Raw genomic sequence first — 11,707 nt, 5'->3', positions numbered from 1 at the left:
TCGCAAGCTCTGCTGACTCTGATTTCTGCCCACAGCATGTAACAGGATCCTCTTAAATTCTGATTTTTTTCAATGGAAAAACTTTTACAACTCCCAAACATATTCTGTTACAGTAGTTTATTTTTTAAAAAAACTTTCCCCCCATTTTAATTGGGGTGGTTCGATTCCATACAAATAAGCAAACTCCCAAAATAAGAATAGCAACAAAGAGGAAAAATATTAATAACTGTGATTCAATATAAAGTATATGAGGTTTAGTAATTCATTAAAATATTTTTATATGCTTCTTTTAAAAATACACAAATGGGCACAGGTGGTATTTATTTGTTCTTAGATTAGTTGGATAAGAGTTCGCGTTCTGAAATTCAAACAAACAGAAAAACTTTATATACAGGATCAAACATGTTGATTTCTGCCTCCCTTCCCCCACCTCCCTTGCCTTTAGCATCTGAAAGTGGTTAGTAAGAAAAGAATAACTAGCTGGTGAGCCTTTCCAAACACCAAACGACAGGACCCATATATTATATATGGTTAACACTCATGGACAGATTTTTTTTTTTAATCAAGTGAAATGATGTTCTAAAGCGTCATTTCCAAATTTTTTTTGTAAAAGATTACATTTCTGATCATTCCCATGCCCAGAAAAAGAAGCTCAGCACAGCTCATCTAAGTTCTGGTTCATCACCTGCAAACACAAATTCTGCAAAATTCACCTCAGCAAGCAAAGACCTGAAAGGTTCAGAAGATGAGATTTGTGAATACCTGAAGACAAGCTTGTCTTTCCTTAGTATGGACACTTAAAAAGATAGCCAAGCCTGGGTGTACACAGCAACATATCTGTGCCCTGCGAATACACCAGCCTCAGGTCGGGTCCACCAGGGAAGAGACTGTCCAGGGACTGACCCTCTCTAGTGCCAGCAACCAGATTTGCCTGGGGCCACAGAACACAGGAGAATGCATTCCTATGAGAAAGAGTCTGCCTGGGGCGGGGAGGGGGTGAGGGACTGGCTATTATAACACACGGAAACTCTCCAGAGAGGAGCGAGGAGAAATTAAACTCCTTTTTTTTTTTTCTCATGTAAATCGAGCAACATTCAGCCCAACTGGTATTCAACCAATGTCATTTCTAAGGTTTCAGTCTTTGGTATATTTATTAATAAATAGATCAACACACGATTGTCTTTATAGCACAGTATGCCTCCATTCCACACCAACTGGGAATCCTTATGCTTCTTGATTCCAGTGAATTAAAAATGGTACCAATAAAAGGAGCAAGGGCCATTTAACAACACATTTCCTTGTGTCTCAAATCTGCACTGTCTAGCACACAACCTCGTTTCTTGTCACTCCGCTGTGTTAAGAACAGCAGGCCACAGCCATTCAGGCTGCCCCATCAACTGTGAGTTTTAATTTGAACTACTTTCACATTAAAAAAAAAAAAAAGACACAAAACCTTACTTTTTCCACCAACCCATCTTCACCCTGTGCTGCAGCACCTCAAGCTTTCAGGCGATGCTCTGCTCCTCTGGAGCAAGCCAAGCATATCAAGTGTGCCTGCAACACTCACAGGCTAATGAACAATGCACAAAAACAAAAGCAACAGCAAGGCTCCTATTATCTGATCTTCCGTAAAATACAAAAACTGCCTGCTCTGGTTCGGAGGAAGTGCCAGGAAGCCTGCAGGTGTGAGCTGGTTTAAAGAAAAGGCTTGGGCTAAATAGATTCTTTGACTGTCAGGGATTAGAGTCATGGCACTAGTGGTAACACACATCTTTTCCTTTAATTTACAAAATTTTCTCACGAGTCTGCAAGAGTTCACCCCATCAGGGGCTTTCGGAGGCCATTGAAATGTCTTAAGTTTTAATTAAGTTGGAGTTGTCAGAAGAAAGCTTTTTTGGCACAGAGTCAGGGTCATTAATTACAGCTATCTTTGTTTCTTTCTGTAAAGAGAACTCCGCTGACTTGTTGGGTTACTTACCCACCCTACGTTTTCTCTCCTCCCATTCCCATTCACATCCAAGCGGGACTTGATTAAGCAGTTTACCAATTACTCCCATCAGTTCTAGGTACAAAGCATTTACACAGTCTCACATCTTAAAAAGTTTCTTGTTAGCGGTTTGGAGTAGAGTCATAATACCAAATTTGTCTACTACGTTATCAAGCAGCCGGATTCTTGCATGGATTATTGCATTTAAAGTAACTATCCTCACATTTTTCACAGTATTACCTATTCAACACATCTATTCACATTCTCAGAATCGCTAAGCTTGTATTTATGAAAAACTAATCAATTAAATTTTCTTTATTCATGACACACAATTCTAACTGAAAACATCCAATTTTGCCAGATATCTCTTAAGTCAAGCAAATATACTTATTATTTCCATACAAAATCGGTTGACATTATCATTGATGATATTCTGTAGAACTATGGGAAAATGTAGACGATGTAAAGACTATGGGAAGATGTAAAAACTATGGGAGGATGTAGAAAACGGGAAGATGTAAAAAATTAAGTTTTAGATAAGTTGTTAATAAGCTTCATATAGCTCCAAAATAGCCATTGTTTTTTGGATCAAGTACATGACCCCTATAATTGATTTAACATAATTGGTTACAGGACCTCTCCCTCCCACCATAGATACCAGATCTGCAGATGCTCAAGTCCCCTGTCTAAGATGGTACAGTGTTTACAAATAACCCACACATTCCTGTGAACCTTAAATCATCTGTAGATTACTTCTGATACCTAATATGAAGTCAAGTCTAGCTAAATAGTTGTTATGTAGTATTGTTTAAGGAACAATAACAAGAAAAAAGTCTATGTTGAGTACAGGTGAAAGTTTGTTTTCAAATAACTTTGATCTATAGTTGACTGAATTTATGGATGAAGAACCTGCAGATACCAAAGTTGACTGTATTTTGTAAATCAATTATGAAATTTCTTAATTCCACAAAAAATTGAAATACATATTTATACATATAATGTGTTTAAAAGTTGAGCAAATCCTATTTGGATTAAAAAAAGACCCTAGATTTAAATCTGACTTTTTAATAAGAAGATATGCTCATAATTTAAGATAGCTACTCCCTTAAAGTATATATTCTGTATGTATCCCTATTTTTTATGTCACTTCTCATTCTGTTTCATAGAAAATAGCAAAACAAAGCAATTTGGTTAACATTCAGAGAAGAGAATGACGTTGAATAATTGTCTCAAAAATAAGGAACACCTAAAACAGAATAAATCTGAATCAAAACATATATTTCCAAGTCTATCAATAGGCTAGAATTAGTATTTGAATTTAAACAATTATTTTTATTTATTTATTTTTTTGACAGGCAGAGTGGACAGTGAGAAAGAGAGACAGAGAGAAAGGTCTTCCTTTTCCATTGGTTCACTCCCAAGTGGCCACTGCGGCCGGCGCACTGTGCTGATCGGAAGCCAGGAGCCAGGTGCTTCTCCTGGTCTCCCATGGGGTGCAGGGCCCAAGCACTTGGGCCATCCTCCACTGCACTCCCTGGGCCACAGCAGAGAGCTGGACTGGAAGAGGAGCAACCGGGACAGAATCCAGCGCCCGACCGGGACTATAACCCGGGGTGCCATTGCCTCAGGCGGAGGATTAGCCTAGTAAGCCATGGCGCTGACCTACAATTATTTTTAAATCTATGAAATGAATGAGAAGATTTAAAAACCCAGGTAAATCCATTTACCAGAATCACTAATTTCTTCCTGAAAAAATACAGTATCATTTCAAATTAGTTTCTTCCCAGTAATTTCATAGTCCGTGATCATGAACATTCACAAATGTGTTATGACCAGTCTGTGACATTGCAGGCAACAGCTCTCCTCCCATATGATAAAGGGCACTCGTCATTTTTGTGGTAATGCCTTTACACTATCTGATGGTACTCATGTAAGCGACTTTCAACTCCAGAAATTGGAGTAGATGCTAGTCTAGGAAAGGCTGAAGTAGCCGGTTCTTTCATTTGGTCTGGTCCAAAAATGGGCCACCTTTTATGGAAGGGAAAAATTCTTATTTTCGTTGAATAGCTGTTTCTGTCATATTTTAAAGATAAAAACATAATTTGTTGTCATTTTACTAGTCTATTTTTCAAACCATACATGCTACACCTAAACAAGAGGATAGAATTTTCCTGTAGTTTTCAATAAATGGTCTAAACGCTGTTTCTTTCTCTTTTTAAAAGATTTTATTTTATTTGAAATGCAAAGTTATAGACGGGGAGGGAAGATGAGAGGGAGACAGAGAGCCACACAGAGAGAGAGAGACCTTCCGCATGCTGGTTCACTCCCACATGGCCACAATGGCCAGGACTGAGCAAGGCAGAAGGCAGGACACATGAACTCCATCTGGGTTTCCCATGTGGGTGGCAGGGCTCCAGCTGAAGTACTTGGGCCATTTTCTGTTGCCTTCCCAAGAGCATTAGCAAGGAAAAGTGGAGCAGCTGGGACTCAAACCAGTGCTCATATGGAATGCCAGCATTGCAGGAGGTGGCTTAACCCACTGAACTACAACATCACCTCCTCAAAATGCCATCTCTAACCCACAGGTAAAGCACAAATGTACAAGTATAAAATGAAATAAACTAGATAAAATGAAACAGAGCTAGTAGGGTTTAACTCTCAGAGAATTTCAAGGCCCCGGTCTCCTATGTTGGTGGTTTATCTTGTTTACGTGGCTTTCACATCCTCCCAAAAAATACCAGGAATATGATGAATATCTCTTCACTTTCAAACTGTCAAAATGCTAGGATAAAGTAATCACTTAACTGAATCAACTGAAATAAAGTTTTAAATGATAGGTGAATCTTAAATGCAGAACAAAATCAATTTGGCAATTATAGAAGAAAACTGTTATTTATAGATTTATGTAATCATTCTGTGACATTTAAAATCTTCCAATAACCCTATGGACCAATACTGCCCACCCCTCTTAATCTGAATTTGTTATGAATGTATCTGATTAAAGTCTGAATACAGTAAACGTGGCACTGGAATCTGCCCTATATGAGATCTTTCATGGACTGATTGTAAATGGTTATTTGGAATTTGAGAAGCTAGTGGGGCCCACTTTTGCATCATTCCTCACTTCTACAAATACAGCAAGTATTGGACAAGGCAATAAAAGTCCCAACAAAGCAAAATATTCCCTCAGGGTTCATGGCCTATGGGAATAAGTCAGAAGACAAAGTGAACAAATGCAACCCAGTGTGGTAAGATTTCCTCTGGAGAGAAATATGAAGGTTCATGGGGTAGAGAAAAAGCACTTCTGGGTACCATTTCCTCGAAAAAGTCATACTAACACTTGGTCTGTCAGGTCCTTTCAGAACTAGCCTTGCAGAGCACCGTGTTGTGACACAGCGGGTGAAGCTGCTGCTTGCAATGCTGGTGTCTCATATCTGAGCACCAGAACCAGCTCCTTGAAAATGCACCAGGGAAGAAGCAGGTGGTGTCCTAAGAACTATAGTCCCTTTCACTCATGTGGGAGAACAGGGTGGAGTTCCAGGCTCATGGCTTTGGCCTGGTCAAGCCCTATTATTGTGGCCATTTAGGGAATGAACAAAAGCATGGAAGTTAACTCTCTCTCTCACTTTCTCTCTCTATATATCTCTCACTTTCTCTCATTCTGCTTTTATTTATTATTTTTTTATTTTTTAAAAAATATTCATTTATTTATTTGAAAGGCAGAATTACAGAGAGAGAGAGAAGGAGAGACAAAGAGAGATCTTCCATCTGCTGGGTCATGCCCCAAATAGTTACAACAGCTAGGGCTGTGTCAGGCCAAAGCCAGGAGCCAGGAGCCAGGAGCCAGGAGCCAGGAGCTTCTTCTGGGTCTTCATGTGGGTGCAGGGGGCTAGAGATCTGGGCCATCTTCCTCTGCTTTTCCAGATGCATAAGCAAGGAGCTGGACTCAAACTGGCGCTCCTATGGGATGCTGGCACTGCAGGCTGCAGCTTAACCCACTGAGCCACAGCACCAGTCCCTCATTCTGCTTTTAAAACAAACAATCAAACAGACAAATAAACAAAATAGTCAAAGAATTATCCTTGTGAGCAGCAGGTAGAAGCGCATTTGAGTGGTGCAACAGCTTCTATGGCATGTACATGTAAGAGAAACTGGTATGTTTGATGCCCTTAAGAAAAAGGCCAGAGAGGATAAAAATGTGAAGTACCTTGAATAACAGCCAAAAGTTGGACTTAGAACTGAGTGATGTGGGGGATCATTGAAAGATATTAAGTGGGAATGAAATGATATTAACCCTCATGGTTCAGAAAGATCACTGTGGCGATGGTGTGCTGCCTAGAAGAGGGAACATCTGGTAGTATGGCTGTTGCCTTCTTTGAAGTTAAACAAGGAGCATGGACAGAGCTCACCATTGTTCCTCCTCTTGGCCCCCGGCTTTTGCCATAACTCTTTTGACCTCCTTCTCAGTCTCCATTACTCATCACTGTTAATTATGTGTTTGTGTCCTCTGGAGTTTGGTACTAAACACCCTAGAGAATTCAATTATCCATAGACAAATTTCTCTCTTCTGAGATATGAATTCATTTGCTGCACACACCATCTTGGCACATCTATTTGGATGTCTCATAGTAACCGAAATTCCATACTTCCCCACAGTAACTTCTGCTCAGTACTTTTTAAACATACAAGACACTGTGCTAAATTTCTTACGTAATTTTTTTTCACTAACCTTTACAATAGAGCATAAAAGCAGATACTGATCTTACCCTACATTTTAGAGATGAGAAAGCAAAGTATGCAGAAATTAAACAACTTGTCCAAGTTCCCAGTATCCATGAGACAAAGAGCCGGGCTGAACAAATGTCCTCTTAGCCGCTATGCCCTATTCCTTCCTCAAGTCTGCCAGTTAGTGGCCCCTCAATGTGACCCAGTGGCTCATTCCAGAAACCTACAAGGCTTGTCCGATGCTTCCTCTTCCTTCCTTATCACTCAATCCTACGTATGCTTTAACCCGCTGTACCACAGCGCCTCCCCACCATGTGTTTTGTATGCTGCTTCTCCTAGCTCTGTCAATGGTAGCATTCTTCCTTCCACTCCAATTTACCATCATCTCTTCCCATCGGCTCTCGTTTCTTCTAATCAATTCAGACAACAACCACAGTGTCTTCTTGAAGCCACCTGACTTATTAATCTAACAATTATGAAACATCTGCCATGTATTGTGTACTATTCTGGCTGCTGGAGTTGCAATCATGAATAAAGTCCTTGCTCTCTCAGGGTCTAAATTCCTAAACTCAAGAAAGGAAAAAGAAATAGAACATTCAAAGAAATAAACACAGTATTTTAGGTAGTCATAAGGGCTGTGAAGGAAAATAAAACAGGAAAAAGAAGATATGTAGAGGGGCTGGTACTGTGGTGTAAAAGGTTAAGCCTCTACCTGCAGTGCCGGCATCCCTATGGGCCCAGGTTTGAGTCCTGGCTGCTCCACTTCCTATCTAACTCCCCGATAATTTGATAGCAGTGGAAGATGGCCCAAGTGTTTGGGCCCCTGCATCCATGTGGGAGATCCCAAGGAACTTCTGGCTTTGGCCTGTCCCAGCTCCAGCCATTTGAGCCATTTGGTGAGTGAACCAGCAGATGAGGGTCTCTCTCTCTCTCTCTCTCTCTCTCTTTGTATCTCTGCCTTTCAAATAAATAAATAAATCTTTAAAAATAGAAGAAGAAATGGTGGGCAGATGTGGTGGAAGAAGATAGTTTTTTGTTTGCTTGTTTTTTGACAGGCAGAGTTAGACAGTGAGAGAGAGAGAGACAGAGAGAAAGGTCTTCCTTTTTCCATCAGTTCACCCCCCCCCCCCCAAATAGCCACCATGGCTGGCGCACTGCACCAATCCGAAGCCAGGAGCCAGGTGTTTCCTCCCTGGTCTCCCATGCGGGTGCAGGGCCCAAGCACTTGGGCCATCCTCCACTGCCTTCCCGGGCCACAGCAGAGAGCTGGACTGGAAGAGAAGCAACCGGGACAGAATCCAGCACCCCAACCGGGACTAGAATCTGGGGTGCCGGCACCACAGGCGGAGGATTAGCCAAGTGAGCCGTGGCACTGGCCAGAAGATAGTTCTTGAGTAGGCTGACCTGATAAATTCTACTCCTATTTAATATTCTTCAATAGCTTTCCTTTTCTCATGTATTAAAGTCTAAAATCCTTAACGTGACTCTAAATAGAGTCACCATATGGACAGGCTTTCCCGTAGCACTCCCAGTTTCAGACCCATTTCCCCTTAACTTTCAAAATATTTCAGTTTTAAAGATTAAGTATTCAGTGCTCAAACCTAAGGGCCCAGCACAATGACGGCTTTCACCCAATTCTGCCTTTAGTTCATTCATCTTCCCACTAGCTCACTTTATTCCAACCATCTTTCAAATCTTCCAAATGTAAGGCTCATTCCAAGTGTAAAATTTCCAGAATCCCCTCAGTTGTAAATGTTTTTCCTTTCCTTCTTTGCCTGTCTTACGCCTGTTTACCCTTTAAATCAATGCTATGATGCTTAAGAGTCTTTTCATCTCTCAAGAAATCCATGAAGCTTTTCCCCCGTTATTTGTTTTAAAGTTGGAGGTACAGAGAGGAAGACACACACACGCACACACAGAGAGACAGAGAGACAGAGACAGAGAGTGAGATCTTCCATCAACTAGTTCACTTCTCAAGAGGCCTCTACAGCAGGGGCTGAGCCAGGCCTCAGCAAGGAGCTGTGTCAGCATCTCCCATGTGGCTAGCAGGAGCCCAAGCACATGGGTCATCCTCTGCTGCTTTTCCCAAGTCAGTAGCAGGGAGCTGGATTAGAAATGGAGTGGAAGGAAGAATGCTACCATTGACAGAGCTAGGAGAAGCAGCATACAAAACACATGGTGGGGAGGCGCTGTGGTGCAGCGGGTTAAAGCCCCTGCCTGCAGCACCAGCATCCAATATGGGCACCGGTTCAAGTCCTGGCTGCTCCACCTCCAATCCAGCTACCTGCTGATGGTCTGGGAAAGCAGTAGAAATTGGCCAGGTGCATATGGACGACCCAGAAGAAGCTCCTGACTCCTGGTTTCAGGTAGGCTCAGCTCTAGCCATTATAGCCATTTGAGAAGTGAACCAGTAGATGGAAGATATCTCTCTCTCTGTCTCTACCTCACTCTGTAACTCTTTCAAATAAATAAAATAAAATAAAAATCTTTTAAAAAGAATACATGGGGGAGTGGGTAAAGCTGTGTTATGTTTTAGACATACTGAATTTGGGATGCCTGTGGGACATCTAGGAAAATTTTATTATTACTTACAGGAAAATTCATTTGCTTTATACAATGATTTTTTTAACAGAACCTATATCAATTCAGGTCCAGGAAAGCTTTAAAAAGAGTTGTGAAAGGTAAGAAATTCCCATTTGCCTGGTAGAATGGCACTAAAAGAATTCATAGCCTTTATTTTGCTTCATCTGTCTTGATTCTGTGAAGCGTACACCAGTTCACAGATCCAGGACAGTAGCAGGAGGTAGTAACTTCCAGCCTACAGGAGTCTGACCACAGTTCCTATGCCACAAATGAGTATACTGCTCAGAAGTAGTTTAACCAACAGCAACAAAGAATAGTCATAAAATACCTAACACAATGGCAAGAGTAAATGAATCTATATAAAATATTTGAAGTTTTTGTGCTATTCAAATACTAATTTTTTAAAATAATCACTCTTTCCCCTCACAGTCAGTAGACATTGCTATATATGATAATTTGCAAATAGGACATAAATCAAGGCATCCTATGACCTCATGAGTAGAGCCAAGTGAGTTTGTATCAATAGAAAGCTTAGCAAATTATAAAGTAACAGAGAAAAGTATGCAAGACACACTGAGAAGACGTCATAAACATGAAAATAGTTATTCTCCATGTATGAAAGTAAAAATTTTTTGAGAAATTATTCATCATCCATTTATCTGCAATATTTGACATTGCTGGCCACTTCCTTGTTTTGGCTTTAATCTTTTCAGTAAAACAAATTCTAATTTATTGTCTTTCTAGTTTGTTCTGTTCAGTCATCTATTCTTCCTTATCATGAGATATAAACATAAGCATCTCACCTTGGCTTTTTCACCAAGTCTCTTTATTATTTCCTTTACAGATTTAGTTTAGTTTATCTCCTTGATGCAGATCACTCAACAAATCAAGATTTCTAATGATTTTTCTCCCAAAACTACATGTCTAACAACCAGAATGTATGGCCTTCTAGGGCTTCTGCTTTTTCTTGAAATGCTACACATCTGTAGATGAGTTCATCATCCTTCCTCCCAATCCTGCCTCTGCTCCTCCTCTGTGCCTGCCATATTGCTGCAAAACAGAAATGTGGGGGTCACCTCAGACTTCTGCCTCTTCCCTGCCCCAGACATCTAAATAGTTGTCAGTATTCACCTATTCCAATGTTGTCCTCATCTTTCTCCTCTTCTCTACTCCCACTGTCTTAACAAAAGCATTTACTCTCACTGGAATGACTGTCACCATTCCTTAAGTGACCTGTTTGACTGTAATCCCAAGGTGAGCACATAAATCCTGGCTTGTTTTATCACTACTTATTCCCATCCATATGTTCCAAACTCTTATTATGTCTGTCCTATGATCAAAACCATCAGTGGTACTTCAATATCTACCAACTTACTCCCAAATCCTGCAATCATGCAAAAGTTCACATTTCCTTTGATTCCACTTCCTCCTTTCGTGTTCCAGAAAAACTGAACTGCTTATATTTTTTAGATGCCTACAACTTACACTCTCACCTTGTGCCTTTGGTCATTCCAACATTCAAACAACTATATTTAATCATTCAATATATCAATAGCCCATTACCAGGAAAGTAAATGTGTTTTTACTTTTTAAGCACTAACCAAAAATGGGTATTTCCTCAAAGAAAAGTTATTCGTATATTTAAGTTACATGTGAGATAAAGATTTTTAAAAATCTGTATCTTATGGAATAGATCACTTTAAATATCCAAGTGCAGTAACTTTTGAAAATTATTCATTTATGGGATGGGCCCACAAATGTGTTGACATGATTAGGCTCTCTGTCTGCTACCACCCACCAGCAAATGAAACACTTAAATATTTGCCAGAAGTCAGTATTAAGACATTAAAGATAATTTCTTAACAAAAGGCCCAATTATCTGTATTAAACATTTGGCATCTATCTGCCTAAATGATCAACTTTCAGTCTCTCCTTTTTAACACTTCTTTAATACGATTTTTAGAAAATGTAGTGGTAATTATTACTAGATAATTAATATAAATAATAAATAATAGTTTTTGAAAGTCTACTAGTTATGTATAATACTTTTCACACTCCTTATGTTCTAACCATTCCTTCTTTCACTGGGGGATATCAGATACATTACAAAGGTATTTCTGATTTCTCTTAGCTCTTTGTTAAAAGTACATTATGCCACACATCTATTGGGATGCAGTTAAAGGTAGATTTTTGAAGTGGGTTTGATTAAGGCTTAAAAGATATTCCTTAATTATTGGAACTATGATTTTGAGTGAAAAATATTTAGCCACGAAGCCTTATTTTTCTTATCTTTTTATTAAGAATTATAACTGCCTCATAAGGTTATTTTGAAGATTGAATAAACTAACAGCAGATGTGCATGATAACAGTATTGTGCCTAGCAATGCAGAAGGAAGAGAATAATCTATTGTG

General features: G+C 39.8%; 1 protein-coding gene across 4 annotated transcripts in view; it reads right to left on the bottom strand.

Annotated features, from left to right (window-relative positions):
* ZFHX4 (zinc finger homeobox 4) overlaps window positions 1-11,707 on the bottom strand; it is a 204,245-nt gene that overhangs the window by 103,146 nt on the left and 89,392 nt on the right. The window lies entirely within an intron of this gene.

This window comes from Oryctolagus cuniculus, chromosome 6, assembly GCF_051225735.1.
Source record: "Oryctolagus cuniculus isolate XC-2025 breed Fujian yellow rabbit chromosome 6, ASM5122573v1, whole genome shotgun sequence".
Lineage (NCBI taxonomy): Eukaryota > Metazoa > Chordata > Mammalia > Lagomorpha > Leporidae > Oryctolagus > Oryctolagus cuniculus.
This window is presented reverse-complemented; position numbering and strand designations above follow the sequence as displayed.